This window comes from Chroicocephalus ridibundus, chromosome 1 (genome assembly GCF_963924245.1).
Source record: "Chroicocephalus ridibundus chromosome 1, bChrRid1.1, whole genome shotgun sequence".
In the NCBI taxonomy this organism is placed as follows: Eukaryota; Metazoa; Chordata; class Aves; order Charadriiformes; family Laridae; genus Chroicocephalus; species Chroicocephalus ridibundus.
This window is the reverse complement of record NC_086284.1, coordinates 172589685-172610677: the sequence shown is the minus strand read 5'-3', so window position 1 is coordinate 172610677 and position 20993 is coordinate 172589685. Positions and strand designations below refer to the sequence as shown.

Here is a 20993-nt window from a genome sequence, read left to right as displayed (position 1 = left end):
GCATGACGCTTTATGCACATAATTAAGACTAAACAGCTTTCAAGACAGCTTTCTTCCTTAAAACTCAAAAAGTAGGTGCTTACTAAAACGTTAGCTTGTTGTTGAGCAATTATTATTGAAATAAGCCATTAGCTGTCAAAAAGTATTTTTCACTGAGCAAATATTTTCAAGTATTTAAACAACTGCCTCACAGCAAAATTGCTCAAAGAAAGCCTAAACCAGGCTATTTTAAGATACTTTATTATTTTAAGCTATTTTAAGAATAGGAATCTCTGACTCCTTAACTTGGAGGTTTCTAAAATGCGCTAGGCTTTCCTAGAAAATGGAAGCATTTCCCTGTGCAGTGAGAATCCTCAGCTGTTCTTGCTTGGACAAGATTAGAGTTCAAGGCAAGCATTGCTAAGCTAAATTTTATGGCCTGTATTATGCAGGTCAGCAACTTTTGGTTTATTTGTCAACTAACGTGAACGTTATCAAAATACAACTTGGGACATTAAAACAAAAATTATTGAGCATGTCAGTAAAACTCTAAATTCTGATCGTAAGCAGGGCATATCCAAGTGACAGGGCTAAACTTCAAAACCTTAATCCACAATAGCATGCCCAAAGGGAAAAACTGGAACAGCAGGATATTTGGGAGAGGGAAAACACCCACTGTGAGAGGAAGACTTGCTCTATCTAACCTTTGTGTGGATGCCCACGCAACTGTCTGCTTTTATACAGCAGTCCCTTCTCAGTACAGCAATGCCTAAAGCCATTTGCAGGCATCCACAGGTAAACCCAAAGAGAAGTCTAACAGGAGGAACCACAGAGTCTCTGGCTGCACCCAACTCTTGAATCGGGTTTGCACAGTAGTCTTACCGTTCCGAAATTTTTGACAGTCATGAATTATACAAGCAAACGTCTGGACAAGAGACTGCACTTTCCAGGAAATGCACCTTGCAGGCATGAAAAGCCAGAAAACACCCTCGGACTTAGCAACCAGAAGCCAGGCTCTCCACACCACAAGGTTCAGGGGTTCTTGTTCAGAGATATCCTGAACTAAAAAATACTAAAAAGGCAGTTTGGCTTGTTATTCCACTTAGACAGCTTCAGACCAGTTACTGACCAGTATAGCAGGGTAGGCGATTCCCTCGGTCCTCCAAAACTGTTAAAACCATCCCTAAATTCCAGAAAGCAAAAATAACTAGAACAGTATAATAGAGTAATAGTATCAGAAAACAAGAAAACAGAATGAACTGCATTGGCATGTAAAGATGTCTCTGACTTCCAAGATCAACTGTTTTGATTATGAACATAACACCTATCTCTATCTATCGTTCAAGGGCTGAACTTCTTCCATTCTGGCTGAGAATTTTTATATCCGATATCTCTTCACACAGGAAGAAACCAGCAGTCTCAAAACGAGGAAGTAAATGTACAGCGCACTGTAATTTATGGAAGGACATAAGTTCTCCTCCCCCATGGGAGGCTTCCAGATATCATACCTCTTTTATATACATATGGCACACAATACCTATAAAAATAGGGCTCAGATGTACGACTAGATGCACAAGTGTTTGGTATCTTAATTTGGATAGTCCCATGCAATCATTGATACGCAAAAACAGACCAGACTACAATTACAAAGGTATATACAACACCAGTGTTTACCATTATGGCAGGAGATAGCATCTGAGACACCTGATTAGCTTTCAGTAACTATTTGTTGACCCATTTTTCAGGAAAACCCCTCTTCCATTCATTAAACTATTCCAAACTCAGAATTTCACACAGGCATATTTGTAAGAGGTGCTACTCGAATATTTAAGCTCATGAAAGCTATTTTTGCAGAGCCAGCAGAGGGAGTACAGACATCATTTTACTTATCGGCTATGGAAAAGATACTCACCTTGTAAGAAAGCACTAAAAGAGCTGTGCCTGCAAACCTAATGCTGTTAATTTAAAGCATGCCAAGAACTTCCTCAGGCTTCCACAGACATGTACGTCAATGGCCAGTAGAGTTGGTGTTTTGTTTCTGATCCCCAACCAGCAGTCACATCTCCAAGTCTCGTATCTGACAAAAATGGCAGGACCAGCTCTAACAGTACTAACGAGTACCAACAGCCTAATACTTCACACGTCAAAACCCCCCACATTATCTAGCTACAGTCCACGATATTTTTTATTCCTATTGATTCTGATGTTTCTCAATTTCAGAAAAAGCTAAACTCCTTTGGTTGTTCATTTCTTAAAAAGCAGCTTCACCTGGAAGAAAAGTTAAGAAACTCAGAGTTCAAGACGACCCACTAGCAAAGGAGCCAGGAAGGTATGTCACGGTGTTGGACTGGAAGGTAATAAACAGCTAACCCTTCTGCCGGCGTTTGCAGAGGCACACACCTGCTGGCGAATCTGGTTCTACACATCCTCTGATACAAGAGTTTTGCTGCTTTATTTAGCATTTCCATTGATCAGTCTGCTCTGGAGTTGGCAATTACAACTGAACAGTGTTGACACAGCGGAGGCTGCGGAAACAGTTTGAAAGAGGAACAGGCTTTAAGCAGACAGATTGATAGCTTTTTGCCATCTCGAGGAGGTGAACGCTAAGCTCTAGGCCAACAAAAGACAACATACCTTCCTGGCAAAAACTCCACAAACAGACACTCCTTGCTTGTATAGACTGAAAAATTTTGACAAGATTTTTTCTTTATTTAAATAAAGTCAGTATTTCCCAACTTGTTGGTAAGAGGCTAAACTAAGAAAAAATTCTTGCCAATCTTAAGCGTTTATCCAATTATTTTATTGGGTGGCTACTTTTAAGTTTTGCTATTTAAAAGTTTGTGTACAAAAAGCTCAGTCTCAAAATTTCCTCTACAAGAACACTCTCCTGCTCCCAAAGAAAAGATAAATTTCCATCATCTTAAATTTCACATGAACTTTAAAAAGCTTTGACAGCTTGAATCATTAGATTTTGATTACTACCTACCCAAGAAGAAGAATGTGCCTGTAGCTATGGAATTTAGCCTTCACTTGTTTCAAGTTTTGAAAATAGAAGAACCACCCTTTGGCAAGTTAGAAGGCTGCTTCTGCTCTGTACTTCCTACAGGAAAGTGGCGTTCACTTCTCAGCTTCATTTTCACATGTAGCTTCACTAAATGAGCAAGTCAAAATGGGCCAAACTGGTTCCCATCTTACAGAGCTTGTGGCAGAATATTGTATATAGGTGACTAAAGTTTCTCCCCTAGCATGGGACAAGACCACCTCACAGTTCTGCTGTGGAAATTCAGGGCTCCAGCAGCGATCTGTATTTGCGTGTGTGTAGGGCAATCATGCCAGGAAAAGCCCTTCCTCTTCCATCACAAGCATGGTGATGCCCAAGTATCAGGATGCATCCCAGCCACTCTGATCATCCTGCCCTTCCCCAAGTTATTGCTGTCTCTTGTGACAACAGTGAGGTTCCTGCAGATACAAGAGATGCTGATTCAGACAGAAAAACACGCTGGTTTTCAGGCAGACCGGTCATCTAATCAAACTCATCACACAGATAATCCAATACCAGTGCCAACTCAAAACAGGGCACAGAACTACAATGAGCCTGCTTGAGTAAAGCAAATGTGAAGCCATGCTTGCAAGAAAGATGCAGTTTTCAAAAGACGTGACTGAATTTATGACTAAGTTGTAAACCGGCGGTCTAAGCACAGTGAATGCCAAAAATTTACATACCAATTTATTAGTTGAGTATGGTATCACAACTCTAATTCATCCTGCAACTGGGGCATCATTAAGCTCCCAAATAATTTAGTATCCTTAATTATAATTTAATATCTTGGCTTTTTGTCTCTTCCAAGCCCTCCCTTTTCTAATTTAAAAAAAAAGGTATCTCGCTGACAGCTGAATGTACTTCACCTTAAGCTTCTGTATTATTAATAGCTTATATTTATGTTCATAATACCATTACATTTGGGAGACTGACAATAGGCTTCTAATCAGCAAGTTAAAACATGTGATCCATTTATATGGAATAGGTAGACTGGGGGGACGCAATGAAAAACCCCTTGAAGCATGAGTATGTTTGGAGCACTTCTCTTCTTGGATAAGTTTCTACAAATTCCACAGAATTTTATACTTTAAAATTACTAGAGCTGCCTTTATGGATCTACACAGGTTTGTTATTATCTCAGTTTTTAACTGTAAAAGCTTAAGACCTTATGTTTAGTATACAGCTGAAGAATCACTGATTCCAGTATTAATCACTCCTCGAGATTTAGTACTTCAATAATTAGTAACAGCCAGCCTGCAGCATGTGCCAGAGGTTTTTTTTTCAGAAGCCGATGCTGAAGTCGTGCTCTTCCCCATCCCCTTCTCTCACCACCTGGAGGTCCGGTCTGAAGTTCTGAAGCCTGTTTGCATTCCACAGGGTTAAAAGTTTACATTCCTCCCATCATATGCAAGATTTGCCTGACCAAATGGTAACACCTATATCTTAAGGTAGGCACTTCAAGCTTTTTTTTGTTTTTTTTTTGTTTTTTTGTGGTTTTTTTTTTTGTTTTGTTTTGTTTTTGTTTTTCTCAATAGGCAATGAATAAATTGTAACTTCTCTGCTGAAAGATTAAATTTAGCCACCTAGGGCACGATCTGAAACAGTCAGATGACATTCATCTTAGACATGCTGGTGTCTCTTCAGCGTCAGAGGAGGCCCAGAGCAACTAGTTTCAGGTTTTGAAGATGCTCGTGCCAGTGGCCGGGATTGAGCTGCCGAAGCAAAGCGCTGTCGGTCGGCTGGGCTGAGCTCGCCTCTCAGGCAGCTGCATCACCGTCTCGGAGCAGGCACAGGCAAGAAGAGGAAGGATGTGGTTTCACAGTTAGTTTAGGAATATCCGAGCCTCCGCTACTGCCAGGAGGTGCAGTCCTGTGCCATGGCCTGTGCCTGCACCAACGCTCACCTGAGTCCTTGGCCAGGGGACAGGCCTAGGTGAGAACCAGTGACAAGGAAGATGGCCACATGATCGGCGGTTCCTCCTGAAGGTCACAGAGGTGATGGGGACTGCCCGCTCCTAACACAGCACAGGCCTCACCAGCTCAAGTCAATCACGGAAGCTCTTCTCCTCACTCTCATGTTCATCCTGGGAAAAAGAAGAGCCTTCTGGCTGCACCTTCTCTGCAAGGCCCCACTGAAGACCACCATCAGAGTCCCTCCTTATCCTTCTCCCTTAGAGGTCAAAAAAAGCCACCTCATTCAACCTCTCCCCACAAACCACAGGATGGCCCCTAACCAGCTTAGTGACCCTCTGCCAGAAGAGGTGCAAAATAGAGCACCATTTTGGACAGGTTGACGAGCACAGTGGAGGGCAATAATCCACTGGCCACGCTCTTGCTAATGCAGCCGAGAGTGGGCAAGTCCTCACCAGCACAGGAGAGCCCTGCTGCGGACTCCGGGTCCGGCAGGCTGGCTGAGACCTCTCCTGCGGACCTCCTCCTCCAGCCCCACCACAGGGGGACAGGCGCCATGCAACCCCAGCTTTCCTCTTCACCCTCACCCCCAAGGATCTAGACCTGCTGGCAGTCCTGCCACCACAATCCAGCACCCAACACACGTGGCCATGTCCAGCTACTCCCAACTGTCACAGCAAAAAGCAAAACCCTTCAGTAAAGTCTCTGCTGGGTCAGCAACACTCAGAAGGGGTCTTTGGCAACTTCCAGCAGGAGCTTGAAACTGTCCTGTTTTATGATCGCTGCCTCAAAGTAACACGTATTTGCTTTGTCCTGTTCAAAGCGTTTTGCCTGTGGTTATATATATAGATTTACTCTTCATATTCATTTCTCTAGCTTTAGATTTGACAATGGAACGAGAACATCGAGCTTCGAGCCTATGCAAATTCAGCATTTCAGTTCTGGAATGAGGAGTCCAATTACCAAAAACGTTACTACAGTATCTTCTCAGAAAATATAGAGTAATTCCTTCAAGCACCCACCCCTTATATTATCCCACCTGGTCAGCTGTTTTCCTGTGCTTTGAGGTAGCTTAAGTTCACATCATAGTTTTAGGGTGTCAGACTTTGCATAACCAAGACAACCTTTTCTGAACAGTTTTGGTAATACAGTTTGAGGTGCTGCTGTCCAGTGCTCAGCGATGCCAGGATCAAGAGGGAAAAAAGAAAGCCACATGTGAATTGTCCACTCGCAAGCAGACAATATCCTTAGTACGTACCACTGCTTTATAGGCTGGTATTTCATTTTTGGAAATATGTATTGGTACTAAAGCTCTTTCAAAAGGTTCCTGTAACCTGGTACAGGCCCTGAGCAGACACCTCCATCTGAAGGATAGCTCCACTGCAAGTGCCTCCACTAACAGAAACCAAGTAACAGGCCCAAAAAAAAAATCCGAAAGGCAACAGACCACGCTTTGCACAAATCCTAGATAATTCAGTACTTTATTAACAAATCTCTTTCAACTTGCTCCAGTTTAGAAACAAACCCCCTAGATCCGCAGTCACCACAGCCAGATCTACCCATTACCAAAACACGTCTGAAATCAGACTTTGTGAAGATGTTAAGACATTTCACTATGCAAAGCAAGCTCACTGCAGAATGTGAAAATCAATGTCACTGTTAACTACACGGATTTCAGAGCTGAAGTAGGTGCACACAAGCTGAAGTGATTTGAGTTGTTAATAAAGCAGAAGTAAAGCAGTTTTGCTAGCAGTGGTAGAGCACCTTCCCAACCCTCCCCAGCTGTCACTCTCAACTATGTATATATTTGAAAGCCACCTGGGACAGACCCTGCCAGACAATTTAAATCATTTCATGTTTCATACAACCTCACTGGAGTGAGACTGCTAGACACTGCTCTAATTGAAGTATTGATTTGTATGGTATTCCATAGGCTTCATGAAGTTTTGCACCAGCTTCATTCCCAAGTGAAGAAAAATTGGCAGATCCAAGCTACATAGAGTGCAATATCAACAGTGATAGCAGTAGCACCTAGAGGGAAGTGAAAAACCTCCTGTCAATATGCATATTAAGATCCTGCTTTAGTCTCTACTGTATCTGAATAGCCAGGAGAAGTTAAAAAATACCACCCTTTCTCAGATAGTTTAAGGGCTAACCATACCTGTCACCTTTTCTACCCATTTCTTGTTACTCTCTCCTCAGTCTTATCCAAGTAAAAATCACAGAAAGCAAGACTGGACACACAATACAAGGACTTTTTAATTTCCTCCACTGCAGTATCAGAAACCACCTAGGCATACAGCTAATGTGTTGTAATATTCTTTATTAGTGCAAAGATCTTTACGGATAGATTCAAATAATCTTTTCTGGAAAATCATTAGTTGAAGGCTGGCACTCAGACTGCTCTCCGATTTACTGTCAGAACAGTAACTTCAAGTTCTTCTGCATGAAAAGGTTAACACTCTCTAGGGAATGGCTTCACGTGACAATCTCGCGAGGAGGAACGTTCCCACACCACTGTTCCCACACCACCGATCTGAAGACACACTGCTTCTCTTCTCTTGCCTTGGAGAGCCCTGTCTGTGCACACGGATTGTGCAATACAAATCATCTACTGGTGCTGCGAGTAGATGCAAAGAAGCAGAGACGGCACAAAGGAGAGGGGGAGTTATTGAGCAGTCCAGGACAAGGTGGAAATGAAAGCAGCTACCGGGTCACTTCAGCCACCCCATGAAACTTTCCACTCACAGTGACAAGCCAAATAGGCAAGCACAAATGAAGTTGTCTTGTCGTCCTCACAGTCTCTTGGATTATTCTGATCAACATAGCATCTTCAGAAGGCCATAAGTGTGCCGTAACTTCAGAATATTGAAAAAAAGCAATCAAATATCTTATATTAACAGAAGTGACTAGCAAGTCTTCTGGATCAGGACTTAACAGACTCTTATCTCTTGAAACATCCACCATACAAAACCAAACGTTTTCCAAGCTTTTGCAGAGTCACGGTGGCCATCATCTTAACATTCTACAATATTCTACAAGTATTCTTAAAAAGCAGTTTGCAGTAGCTACAATACTTCTTTACTTCTAGTGGCTAAGCTCCTTATTTCAATGAAGAGCAGAGCACTAGGGGTATTTCTTTCTATGGTAGAAAAGCTCCACCTAACAGAGCTAATGTCTCTTCTTCCTCCTTTCCCCATATGGAGCTATCAATTGGTTTTGAATTATTTTAAGTCCAGATAAATATTCTGATCCGCACATGGATGTTTATTCTATCATACAGCAATATATACACTTCACTTTTTTTTTTTTAAACACAGAGATCTGTTATCACATAAGGCCTGAGATGTCTTGATTTCATTAGAAACGCAGTAGTTCAGGAAGCCAAAGTACACACCGCAACCAACACAACCTTGTGTTTGTACAGACACAGAAGCAATCCTGAAAGGGCCACGTGGACAAGCCGCCAGTCACTTGTCAAATAACAAGTGCAAAAAAGGTTGTGTGATCTCTATGTAAGCACGCATCTGTGACACTCCAGCGAAAAGCACACTTGATTTTTCTTCCACTGGTGCATATACTGTAAATGTGATTAAGATCATCTCGGATTTAGAATCTTAAAATGAATACCAAATTTTGAGTTTCGATGAAGACGTAAGTCAAGCAGAAAAAGAGTTCATCACTGTGAACCTTGGGTTGAGTCCCAGGAAGTTCGATAGCTGCTCAAAGCAAGAGCGGCTGAATCATCTTTTCTGCCTTGAAACAGGGTTTGTTGCTATCACCTATGCAGAGCACGGTACATCCCGGGCCTCCTCTTCGTAAACCAGACACTGTACACCAAGTGGTCAGAACCCAACAGTGTTGTATTCCCTGCTGCCACCTTATCTTTCTGTGAATATAAGGGCACAAGTAAGGGTAGCAGATTACAAGTGATAGGCTCCACAGAAGTGTGTTTTAAGAACATGGTGTTTCCTGTGCTCACTGGGAACTGAAGCAGCATCCAGCTCATAAGCAATATTGAAAACCTGAAACATGCAAGCCACTGAAGCTCACCACAAGTTAGGAGGCCATGCAGGAACTTACCTACCTCTCTCCTCCAAAGCAGTATCAGAAAATAGCCAGTAATAAGCAACACTACCCCTTAGTGCTGAGACCGGTCACGTTTTAAGTGGCAAAACCAACCAGACTTAGTGGTCAGCACCAAAGCTTATCAAATCCTCAAAATGCATCCGTGTGCTCCTTAACTGCACCGTACAGTTGCAAAGAGCAGTAAGGGGAGGGTATACCCTCTTCCTCAGTCCATCCCCCTCCAAAGGCAGGGCAGATGTTATTTGTCTGTCTTGTCATCTTATCTCTTACTGGACAAAAAGAATTTGGATTTATTTTTAGAGCTATTTCTGGGTTTTTTTTTTTTACTCCTACATTTTCTTTACATTTCTTCTCCCACCAGACTTTTGAAATACCAACTGAGAAAGCCTCATGCCTACTTTGCAATTCACCAAAATTAAACTAATAACACCTCCTGCTGTCATCTGTCAGTTAGAATAAGATTTATAAGTGGCAGCAGAAATCACTTTCATAATGTTTGTTGGAATATGAATAGCCTGAACAGGCAGATCCCTCAAATTTACTGTTCATATCAAGTGAAACCTGTCATGAAAACTAGAAACTCATTTTTATAAACTGTATTTGAAAGCCTCATAATTTAGAAATAAGAGACAAACTGGACGATACCATGTACTTGTCCTGAAACTACATTTGATGTAAGAAAGTACGACTGTTCCAAGATGTGTTAGTCTAATATTTTGCCTGTTGATTTCATTGTCCATGTTACCTCCTAGAAATCCTCATTCTATACTGCTCATTATCATTGCTTCCATCTTCTGTATGCAACTGCCCTATTTTAAAGATGCTGAACACATTTTTATTTTTTACATGTGGATACAAATGTTTGGGGGGACTTCACAAACAAACAAACAAAAAATTTTCTTCCTTGTTTTTTATCACTCTGCTGTGCAATGAGTGAACATGATCTTTTCAACGATTTGAAGCCAAAGCTAGGGAAAAACTAACATTAGTGACAGTTATTTAAAAACTGAAAAAATCCAAATCTAAAGACAGGCCATTTTGATTTAATTCGTAATCCGTAATGCTTGTGAGAAATACACATCCTCTACATAAATCATCATAGGTTCACTTTTCTTTTTCAAACAGAGAACAGCATCACCTCATGTGCGCTGCCCTCTTTAGTCTTCAATCAGTTAACTTTATAACGAGAAATAAAATTGACACCTTTAAAAGAAAATTCAACAGGTTTAAAAAAAAAAGACAACCTACTTGAGACTGTTGCACGCGCTATAGCAAGCCAGTAGGCAGAGCTAATCTTAGCTTTTTAGACACGATACTGCAACCCCTAGATTTTATCTAATTTTTAATTAAAATACTCTACAGAGAAAGATCATTATCTCCTGAACAGCAGCTTTTAACAAGTTTTATTATTATTCATTTTAACACAAGTTGAGAATGCTAAAGAGTACAAATTTAAGAATATTATTGCAATTTTCTTGATCCTGTTTGAGGAAAGCAAGCATGCATTTCTACAACAAAATCTGCTATAGATTCAAGTAGTCTTTCCTTATTTCTCTCCTTATTTACATTTCAATGCCCTGGGCTAATCATGGCTGTTCATTATTCTGCATTAGATTAAATGTTGCTAACTGAAACCCGACTTCAACTCTGAGCAAAATGCGCATCCTTGTTGCACAAGTGTTATTTTCCCTTTAAAACAGAAGAGAACGTATATTAAAATAAACAGTTCAAACACCGAAAGACATCACTGAGGTCACATTTCAGCTGTAAAGAATGCTCAGTGCCATTAATATTTAGTCTACCTTAATGGAAGAAATTTGAGTTAGAAGATACTTCAGGTTATCTTGTCCACCCTTATGTCAAGGGAAACTTGCTTGCTATGGCATGTTATTGACTGCTTTGCCAAGTCCATTTTGAACTTGTCAATTAATATTTGAGTTCCTAGCTCTAAAATCTTAAACGTTGGCAAAGTTAATTCTTCCAAAGCATCTGTTTTTGAGGTGGCTTCAGCAGATCCAGTCTATGTTTCTTTCTTAATATCTTCATCTTATGACTGTCTCCAGTTTATCATACTCTTCCAAATAAACTCAAACAGCAAAAAAAAAAAAAAAAAGGTAATTACTAGACCGTCATGACTGAGCTGCAGGACATTTACAAGCCTCTCAGCTTCCTGTTAAGCTCCCACAACGTGGTTTAGAGGTTCTCAATTTTAACAGCTGAAAGAAGTTCTCTATATTGCGGTCCATGAAAGACTCACTTTCTAAACGAGATTCTGTGTTGGACTGCAGAGCATTTTAATTGGCAGGATCACTCTACAGATTATTAGCTGATTGTGTATTACACGAATGGGGATCCTTTGCTTGTATCATTACCTGTATGTAATGCAACTTTGTAAGAAACCAATACACAGTTTACCCAATGCAAATGCAACACTAGTCTGTTTTCTGCTTTAAGTTCCCAAACACGCCTGCTTAATATGCAATAGTGAGTCACTGTATGTGTGCATACACACAATACAGCCACAATTCCCTTTAAATTTAGTTTTGACTTGCATCGTTCTTGTTACCCACATCATAAGCAGCATTTTTCTTTGAATGAACTGAAGTAGTAGTGCTGCAATTCAGCGCCGACAGCAATATTGACTGGGAAAACCTGCAAGTGTCCGTACACAACATGGGATCCCCCATTTTCTTCAGATAACCCAACCAGGATGGGTTACCATAGTGAACCGAAAGAGCAGCAACACACCAAGCGATGCAACGATGCTGTTCCAGACTGAAAATTTCACATTGAAGCGTACGAGGTTTTTTTCCCCTCACTGAATTCAGTGACCACTTTTTCCACTGACACCGAGAGAGTTTCCATTCATTATGCCATAAGTATTAAAGCCCTAGTACATTGGAATCTATTCCTGCCAAAAGAGCCAATAGTTTAAAGATACACAAGTTTACTTCTGTTGGAATTCACGATTTGTGGTGTTTGGACCAAATCCTTGAAAAGCTCCAACAAACAGGCAAAAAAAAAAAAAAAAAAGGCACTGGCTAAGCTGCAGCTGCCACCTTCTGAATATACTATATGATGAACCAAGGAGCTGCCAAGTTACCTAGCTGAGATCTTTTCAAGCACCTAAAAGACACTATTTCAAGTCAAATTCATTAGGACCCACGAGTGTTTTAAAGATGCAGCAGCTTTTGGACAGGTGGTGGTTTTCCAAAAATACGCTCTACTTCTGTCCCCCCCAGCAACAAGCCAAGGCGGCTAATGATGCAAGACATGTTTCACAGGTACATTTGCCTTGGGACTTCACTTCCCAGCAGGGACACGTTAAGGGACACGATTTGAATATTCAGCTACTTAGCCACCCCTCAAACACTCCTCAGCCCAATACCAGGGCAAACACATGCTCAAAAGGACCGTTTAAGGCAAGGAATAAAGTTATTATCACCTGTTCCTTTTAAACAGACCTTAAGAAGAAAACCTCAGCACCTGAAGCTACAAATTTAAGAATGCTGTATGCAATAGATATTTAAGGATTTCTGTAATGGGGATCTCGAAATTACAAGAAATGACATGAAAAAAAGAAATTTTGGTACTGTGCATTTTTCTTCCCCACCACCCATTTTAAAAAGTGAAACGGAAGAAAAACCCAAACAAACCACGTTTAAATGTTAGCGAGGCTTTTAAGTCGAGCGTGGAACACTCGTAGCACTGCACAGACTCCTCTTACAGCCGTGCAAATAGGCTGCCCCCCAGGCTGAAAAACCTGGGACAGACTCACCCACCGCTCCCGACCTCCAAACGCTCCTCCGGGCTCCGGCCGACCCCTCCAGTCCTCCCCACCTCCCCGGCAGCCACCCCTCGCACCGCCGGAGCCGACAGACGCGCTCCCGAAGACCACCTCTGCCCGCCAGCTTTCCACCAGACCTTCCTCCGCAAATCCTAAATCCATCCCACCTCAGCCTTTTTCCGACGGGAACCCGAGGAGATGGGGGGGGGGGAAGCCCGGGCAGGCGCCGGCGCGGACACCCGCCCTCCCGCTCCGCCGTGAGCGGCGAGCGCTCCCTCCCTCCCGCGCCGGGCAGCCGGCCGGCCATCCCCCGGCGGCGGCTCCGGCCCGTTTCCCGAACTCACGTGGTGCCACATCCAAAGGTTACACGCACCGCCGGGACGAGGATGACCGCGCCGCCGCCCCCCTTAGAGGCGCTTCCCAGCGCCGAGCGGGGCGGCCCCCCAGCGCTCGGCGCTCACCCGCGCAGCGACGCCCGCGGGGGCTTCGCGCTCCCGGCTGCCGAAGGAGCGCCGCATCCCCGCTCGGGTCGATGAGCTGCCCGCCCGGGCATCGATAAATCAAAACAGCCCGCCCGCTCCGACGGAAAGCGGCGTACGACTCAGCCGCGGCCAAAAACACCGCCCCGGGGGCGCGGCGAGCGGGCGAGGGAGGAGGAGGCGGCGGGGGAGGCTGCGGGGGTGCGGGTGCCGGGCTGCCGGCCCCCGCGGGGCGGCGGAGAAGCGCCCGGGATGTCGGTGTCGTGCAGCCGCAGCGGGCTAATCCCGGCTACTTAACCCGGCGGGCGGCGGGGGCCGAGCACCACCTTAATCCGTGGCGTGTGCGCGCCCTGCCGCCCGCCGGGGGCTGCGGAGCCGCGGCGTGCCAGCCCTGCCCGCCCGTCGGCTCCGCGGCGGCGCTGCCGCCGCGCCCGGTGGCCGCCACTCCCGCGGAGGCTTAGCCCCGCATCCGCTGCCCTCAAGGTCACGCCGCGCCCCGACTGCACGGCGGCGGCCAGGTGCGCGCTCCGGTTACCTGCGGGGAAAACCAGCGAAAGCCGGGGAGCGCGGCATTCAGCCCCGCGGCCGGCCCCACCACCCCCGCTGCACCAGCCGCCGCCTCCCCCGGCCAGCCACGGCCACGGCCCGCAGCCCCGCCGCGGGAGCGGACCGACGCTGCACCTGCCGCCGCCCTCCCCGGCCGACCGGGAGGAGATCCGCACCGAGCCACCACCACCACCACCACCGTTCTTACCTTGGCGCCCGCGGAGCCGACCCCGCCGCCCAGCCGGGGGCCAGGACGAGGCGCCCGTGAACCTGCCGCCGCCGCCCGCTCGCCGAGCGCACAAGGTCCCCGCGCTCCCCGCCCTGCCCACGGCCGGCCGGCCCCGCCGCGCCGCCCCCGCCCTGCGGCCGCGGGGGGAGGAGGGAGGGAGAGGGGGCGGGGGGGGGGAAGCGGCGACCGAATTGGGGAGGGAAGGCGGGAGGGAGGGGGCACCGGCGCGAGGAGAGCGGGAGGAGGAGGAGGAGGAGGAAGGGGGGGGGGGGGGGGGCGCGAACCGCCCGCCCCGCCCCCGTCGCCTCACCGGCAGGAACCAACGATTCGCCCTCCTCGCTGCCGCCGCCGCCGCCGTTCCCCGGGGCCTGCCCGCTTCCTTCTCCCCCCCGCACCGGCACCAGGCAGCGCCGAGCGCGCCGCCGAAGCCCCGGCGCCGCAGAGCCAACCGCTACAGGAGCCGGGGCGCCACCGGGCAGGGCGGGGCGGAGCGCAGCGATCCGCCCGCCTCCTTCCCTCCCTCCTCCGCGGTCACTCACTTGTTCGCTCCCGCCGCCCCCCTCCCGCTGCCGCCGGTCCCCGCCGCCTCCCTCACCGCCTGCGGAGCGCCGGTCACGTGACGGAGGCCCCTCGCGCGGCCGGGGTGAGGGGGTCCCGCCGTGCGGCGCCTTCAGTGGGGGAGGAGGAGGAAGGAGGGGCCGCGATAGGCACGGCGCCGGCCGGGGGGGGGGTGTGCGGGGGGTGTGGGCGGGGCCACTGCGCGCCTCGCCCCGCCCTCCGCCGCCGCCACTGGCGGGCAGCGGGGTGACGCGCTTGTTTCCATGACGTCGGTGGGCGGGGCCTCGGCGTTTGATGGAGCCCGGCGGGCTCCGGGGGTCGGTGACTTTGCCACGAGCGGCTCCCGCGGGGCGGGGCGGGGGCGGGGCGGCCTGTGTCCACCCCCACACACCCGCCCGTGGGTGCCGGGCCGCAGCCGCCGGAGCCGGGGACCGCCTCGGGGAGGGGGGGGGAGCGGGCGGGGATCCCCCGGCGGCGGGAGAGGCCGCCGTCTCGAGAGGGAGGGAGGGGGCCGGTGCGCAGCGCCGTGAGGGGAGGTGTGACCGCGCGGGGCCGCCCTAACGGTCCGCCGGGGCGCGGTCCTCCCCGTGCCCGCCGGGACGGCCTCGCCTCACGGCCTGTCACCCCCCACCCCAGCCCCGGCGAGGGCAGCCGGGCGGTGCCGAGCGCTGAGCCCGCTGCCTGTGAGAGCCGCGGGGGCCTGAGCGGGCGGGCGAGGCTCTGCGGCGGCCGCAGGGATGCGGCGTGGCGGGAGGTGGCGGGTCCCCTGTTGCGCGGGGGGCTGACGAGGGCCGGAGCGGCGGGAAAAGAGCGTGTGGGCTCGGTGCCGGCGGTGGGGACCGGGGAGCAGCGGGGCCAGCCGCCTCCCGCCGGGCGTGCCCGCCTCTCCCCCGCGGGAGGACGGGGACGGAGCGGGGGTGGCGGGTGCTCAGCGCCTGCCTGTCTCCATCCCGGGGGCTCTTCGATTGGAGAAAGGGAAATAAATGGTGGGGTGAAGGACTGAGGCCCCCAGTGAGGTGTCCGGGGATACGTATATGGATGTCAATAACAAGGCTGGGAATGAGACTGGAAATAAAAGACCCCGATTTCAGTTCTCCTCTGGAGATCACACACCCCACGCACCCTCCCCGGCTCCCAATGAAAAATCCCCATCCATAAACCATACGCAGTTCTCTAACCCCTTTGTGTGGTTTTTTTCCAGCCTTGTTTTGACATCCTGCCTGCCCGTCCGCTGGGCATCCCGCTGGAACGGCTGGCCAGCTGTGTGTGCCACGGGCTGTCAGCCTCTCCCAGCCTGCCCTCGGGACCCCGCGCCGCCGTTTGTCACCCTCCAAATCCCACCGCTGCCGGAGCCGGGGCTGCGAAGGGAATTAAACGGAAAAGCCGATGTGTCACTCCTGTTGCAGCCCCGAGATGCTGCAGAGCCTCGAGGGTTAAAGCAACAGGATGAAGTCAGCACAAAACAGCCTACAAGGACTGGCAAATAAATAAATCATCCTAACGACGTTATTATCATGGCTTGCCTGAGCTTCATTGTCTCTTCCTTTCTTACCTGAATGCCTGTTACATTTTTTTCTCCTTGCTCAAGAGAGGCAATCAAAAGAGATTGTGAGCAGTAATTGGCTCCTGCCCATTTTGGATGTTGCTAAAAATACTACCTTACCTCTCCATATCTAGAGGTCAATTGAAAAATCAAAATACTGAGGTAAGCAATCCTGCAGGCTGCTCTGCTGAGGAGATTTCTTGTGTGTCTTCCCAGAAGGGGAACATAAAACTATCTGAACGCGTATAAAACACATTCTCTTACATTCTGTCTGCAGTTCTGCACCCTCCTCTGCACCCATCGCTGTAGCTCAGGGAGGCTTCCCCAGGCACTTGGAAATTGCATTTCTCGATACAGCTTTAGAAGCCCGGCAGATGTGTTCCGCGCAGTTCTGTCATATCTCCCGGCTTTCAGGCAGACAAAATTAGCTTTGGTACAGCTAAGAGGGAGATGATGTGTTCAACGCATTGCAGTTTGGGTACATGTCTGTACCTGCTCCCTTTTGTCTTGAGGGAAGGCAGGTAGGTTGTACTTCAGTTCTTTGTCTATGAAATGGGAATAATACCCTATTTTCTTCGCAGGAAAGAAGCGCAAAGGTGGGAAGGGTAAATATCCACATTAATTTTTTTACATACTGTTATGGTAGAATTCTCTAAGTGGATACATTTTTCAAGGCACAAAATAGTTGTTATTTAACATTCCTCTTGCACTCATACCCGAGGATAGCATAAAAACATGTGACACCTTGAAAGTAAGAAGAAATTTCTTCCAGCCCTCCAGAATCTTCTCCCTGAGGATTGCAAAATGTTTTCCAAATTAATCCTCCAGCTACAACACTCTTCATGATTTTTTTTGTGAGAAAATAAGCACTCCTCCTATTTCTAAAGGTTAGGACATGTAATTGACTAACAGAAAACATTCCATGTAATGTAGGTCACTAATCGTATAAAGCAAGCAAAACCAAGATGCACAAAGGAATATTTCTGGAAATCTTTCATTTAACTTTTGAGGAAACATTACCATTTCAGGAAAATTCAGCGTGGTTTGCAGGCAATTTGGAAAGGCCAGACTTGACAAATCAGTGACAATAGCTCAACTCATTCCGTGACCAACACTCTAATGACAGAAGTATCATACAGAGGCAGAAATTGTGTCACAGAGAATTCAAGTGGGTTGCCTGAATGTGATCTACTTACTGTGAGACTTTTAACACAAAGAGTATGAATTGGAGTATTTGGATCGTTACAATATTTGGTCAAAAATGAGAAAGGCCAGCCAAGGTCTGAGTGACCACCTCACCATCCTGTATGAACTAGGGGCCTTTTGGCAAAATTGCGCGATGAGCTTGATCTGAGAAGGGAAAGCAGAAAACAGACTTTTCCTTGTTTGTGCATAGATCTAAACTTTATTTCATTCTGCAGCTGTTTACCTGACCATCCTGCTAGTGCTGATGCCGTTCAAACTGAGCTCATGAATGACATTTGATGAAACTGGAGAGTGGAGAAAGCATGAGAAGTTGGGAGAATATTTGTGTGTAAGCACGGAGATGTGTCCAAAGCTTCCACCGGGCTTGAAGAGCCAAACATTTTCCATACCAGCTACAATTCTCCCAGTCAGCTTTCTCAGACCAGTGCTGCTGTTTGACCACTCACCACAGACCACCCTGGAGAAGATTCCTTCTCCCCATGCTCCTGGCCCGGGGTCCTGCAGGGCTGTGGAGGCTGCATCTCGTGATGGTCCCAGTATCCTGCATTGTAACATATCAGTCTGTTGCCTAAAAGACTAGAGGGCCGTCTAGATAAGGAAACAATTGGCCTTTCGCACGTCTTGTAGGTGTCACAATGGCCAAATTGCTCTATGATCCAAACATGCATCCTAGCAATGACCTTGTGAAACAAAACAATATCGCTCAATTCATCCTGAAATCATCCACCTCTCCCTCAGGAAAGAGGCCTATCTGTAAACATTTGCATTTTTTATCAGCTCAAAATTCTTTCTCTTGACTGTTCAGGAGCTCGGGATTTGTGAATAATGTGTTTCCTGTTATGAATACATATAGTAATTTAAAATACTTGAATTATTATTTTTTTGGCTCTGTTCCATTTCCCTCACAAAATTTTTTTTTTTTTTTTTTTTTTAATTAGGTGTTCTTTTACTGTGATACAGCAGGATCAGGAGGGGAAGGATAAAAGAAATAAATAAAGGAATGGGAGAAGCAACAGTTATTGTTGTATATACAAAACACTTTTTCTTTTATATTGTATTTGAAATACATCAGAAAAAGTACACTGGACTTCATATATTAACTGTTTCTTCTTTACATTTTCTTTTCAGGTGCCACCACAGCAAGAAGCATTATAGCCCAACACCAGATGAAAGCAGAAAGATATTTCATGAACAAAGGTGCAATGTCTACATACAAAGGAAAAAAAAAAACAACAAAGCATAAAATCCTGGAGCTGATGGAGAATCTGACAAATTAAAGGACTTGGATCAGGCATGAGAGAGGAGAAGAAAAAAAAGAGGGCAGAGTAGGATAACTATACTTTACACTGCTATAAAGCGTAGGAAAAAAACCCAAACACATGTTTGGGGAGCTTTTCATGATAAAACATAAAAAATAAAAAGTGTATGTGATGAGACAGTATGACCATGGCTGTGTCTTAGAAAGTTAGAAATGGCTGATGAATGAATGTGTGCTATTACTCTGCAAATAGCGCGCTGGTAGAGCTCCAAAACACATACAGTGAACACCCAGCTACCTCCACTGCAGCAGCTTTTGCTATGTAGCCCTTCCCCAATTTGGAGCTGCTACTTTCTCCCTCATGGCCAGACCCTTCCCGCATCGTTGTTGAATTCCTAAAGGATGGCCAAAGTCTCAAGCAGGGCTGTCGTGGAAGCATTTCGGTCCAGTTCGCTAGGAGGGTTTTTTAAAAATCGCAGTGCTGTTGCCGTCTCCTTGGAACTGATATTAGCCATCATCTCTTGGTGCCCGTCCTTGGTACGGATATGTATTGCTCAGGCAGGTCACCTATCACCCCAAGACTCAACACGTGGGAGTATCCGTTATACTCACCAAGGTGCAAAAGTGCTTTTAGGGCTTCATGGTACGTACAATTCTGGATTGAAAAAAAAAGTGTTAGTTGATTTGACTTGTGCTACCGTGGGCCCTTCTAGATGTGTTGCTTTTTAAGGCTTCCCTGCTGAACTTGTCTGATGAAGTTGTGGTCTTATCTTTGAGAGCCTCTCGTCAGCTGATGTTAGTTTGTGAAGCTTCATTGATTTCACTGGTTTTGTGGGCCTGTTCCAATTCATGCTGACTGAATACCTGGTTCATAAATTGTAGTGTTGTGAGCCTGCCCTCTGTGATCAAGTGACAAGGGTTTTGTTTGTTTTTCCTCCCCTCCCCAAGATAAGAAGCAACACGGGGAACCAAGCTGTCTCTCTCTGAAGCTAACATCAACATCACTGACCGCTCTGAGTCACGCTCCTGACTCACAAAAGTTAGTTTTAGGAAGGGTAAATGTAGCCCCTCCTCTCTCTCATCACTGCAGGGTAATTGTCTTGAGGAGAACAATAAATCGTCTCTCAGCAATGCTACTTCAAAGTCCTTTGGATAAGAAAATAGATAATTCAGTTAAGCCTTAGGTTCCTTCAGCAAACATTAGCATTTCTGCCCCTTGGCAATTGTTCAAGACGATTTTGAAACATTTAAGAGTCATTAGAGCTAATAGCTCCCATTCTGCATTTCCTTCAAGGAGAAGTATCAGAAAAAAATGCACTACTTATTCCCACTACCTTAATCAACAATTAATCGTTCAAATGATAAACAATGACCAGAACATACTTGAAAAAATTACTTCTTTTCTTTGTAGATCAGGTACAGCTCTAAACCATCTTGGCTGTTTTTAAGTTACTACGAAAAATATCCTATCTACCTAAAATTGCATTTAAAAAATATTAATAATGACCTATTTCACATGCATTGTTTAAAACTCTGGGCTCAGCCTAGCAATGGTTATTCAGGAATAATAATTTCCAGATTACAAATACATACAAATAGATCTGCAGATTATCAAGATCGAAATTTGGATATCTATGAAAACTTGGGGATATAAATAAAATATTTAGTATCAAAGCCTTAAAGTAAATTATTCTTCGTACTAGTATAAATTATAGTAAAAGTATTACATAAAATGCTTATACTTGTGTATATATAAAATCAAATATGCTTAGGTGCTTAAGGATAGATTATGAGCAGTGAAAAGATCAAAGTCTTGACTGGGGCATTGTCTTTATTATCAGGTAATACTGCCACTATAAATACTAAGTTGAGTAGGAACAAACTTTTTAAAATAATGTTGCTTGTTAGTTCATAAAAATGAGGAAAATTAACTGAGTTCTTGTGACATTGACTCTATTCCTATTATGTACTAGTAGAAAAGATCAATAGGATTTTCCTCTGCCTAAATTCCCTTTTGTCAATTGGATAACATGTCAGCCTTGTATTGAACCACCAGAGTTTAAATATATCATGTTATGGGCACATCTACTAATAGGACTGCTGTAGGTTATTTTCAGGCTACAACATGTCATACAGCATTAAAGGCAGCTTGGTTTAGGACACAAGTGGATTAAAAGATATAAAAATATTTTGTACGTGACAGCAGTCCAAACATTGACAGTTTTGCTCTCATCAGTTCTGACGGGATTCAGTGAGAGTTGCACAAGCTTAATAATTACTAAAACTGACACCTATGCTACTAAAAATACCTTAGATCAGTAAAAGGTATTTAAAAATGAATTCCCATTAAAAGGCTTTTAGATCTATTC

At 46.0% G+C, this 20993-nt stretch overlaps 1 protein-coding gene and 1 long non-coding RNA gene across 10 annotated transcripts in view; one reads left to right on the top strand and one right to left on the bottom strand.

Annotated features, from left to right (window-relative positions):
* ATP2B1 (ATPase plasma membrane Ca2+ transporting 1) overlaps window positions 1-14771 on the bottom strand; it is a 63963-nt gene extending 49192 nt beyond the window's left edge. The window contains exon 1 of one of the 7 annotated variants that reach the window (XM_063322816.1): window positions 14655-14771. The gene's annotated coding sequence lies outside the window, so the exon portion shown is untranslated. Of the gene's footprint in view, window positions 1-13149; window positions 13390-14038; window positions 14199-14369; window positions 14509-14598; window positions 14616-14654 lie in introns of those variants that run through there. The other 6 variants (XM_063322817.1, XM_063322813.1, XM_063322819.1 and 3 more) reach the window with 6 other exon arrangements.
* Window positions 14564-19348, top strand: LOC134510040 (uncharacterized). 3 transcript variants are annotated; one of them, XR_010069485.1, is made up of 4 exons: window positions 14564-14702; window positions 15819-16322; window positions 16438-16681; window positions 18495-19348. It is a non-coding gene; the product is annotated as an uncharacterized LOC134510040 (long non-coding RNA). The 3 variants fall into 3 exon arrangements; XR_010069486.1 differs by lacking the exon at window positions 16438-16681; XR_010069484.1 differs by having other exon boundaries at window positions 15819-16681.
* Window positions 19349-20993: the final 1645 nt, after the last annotated feature.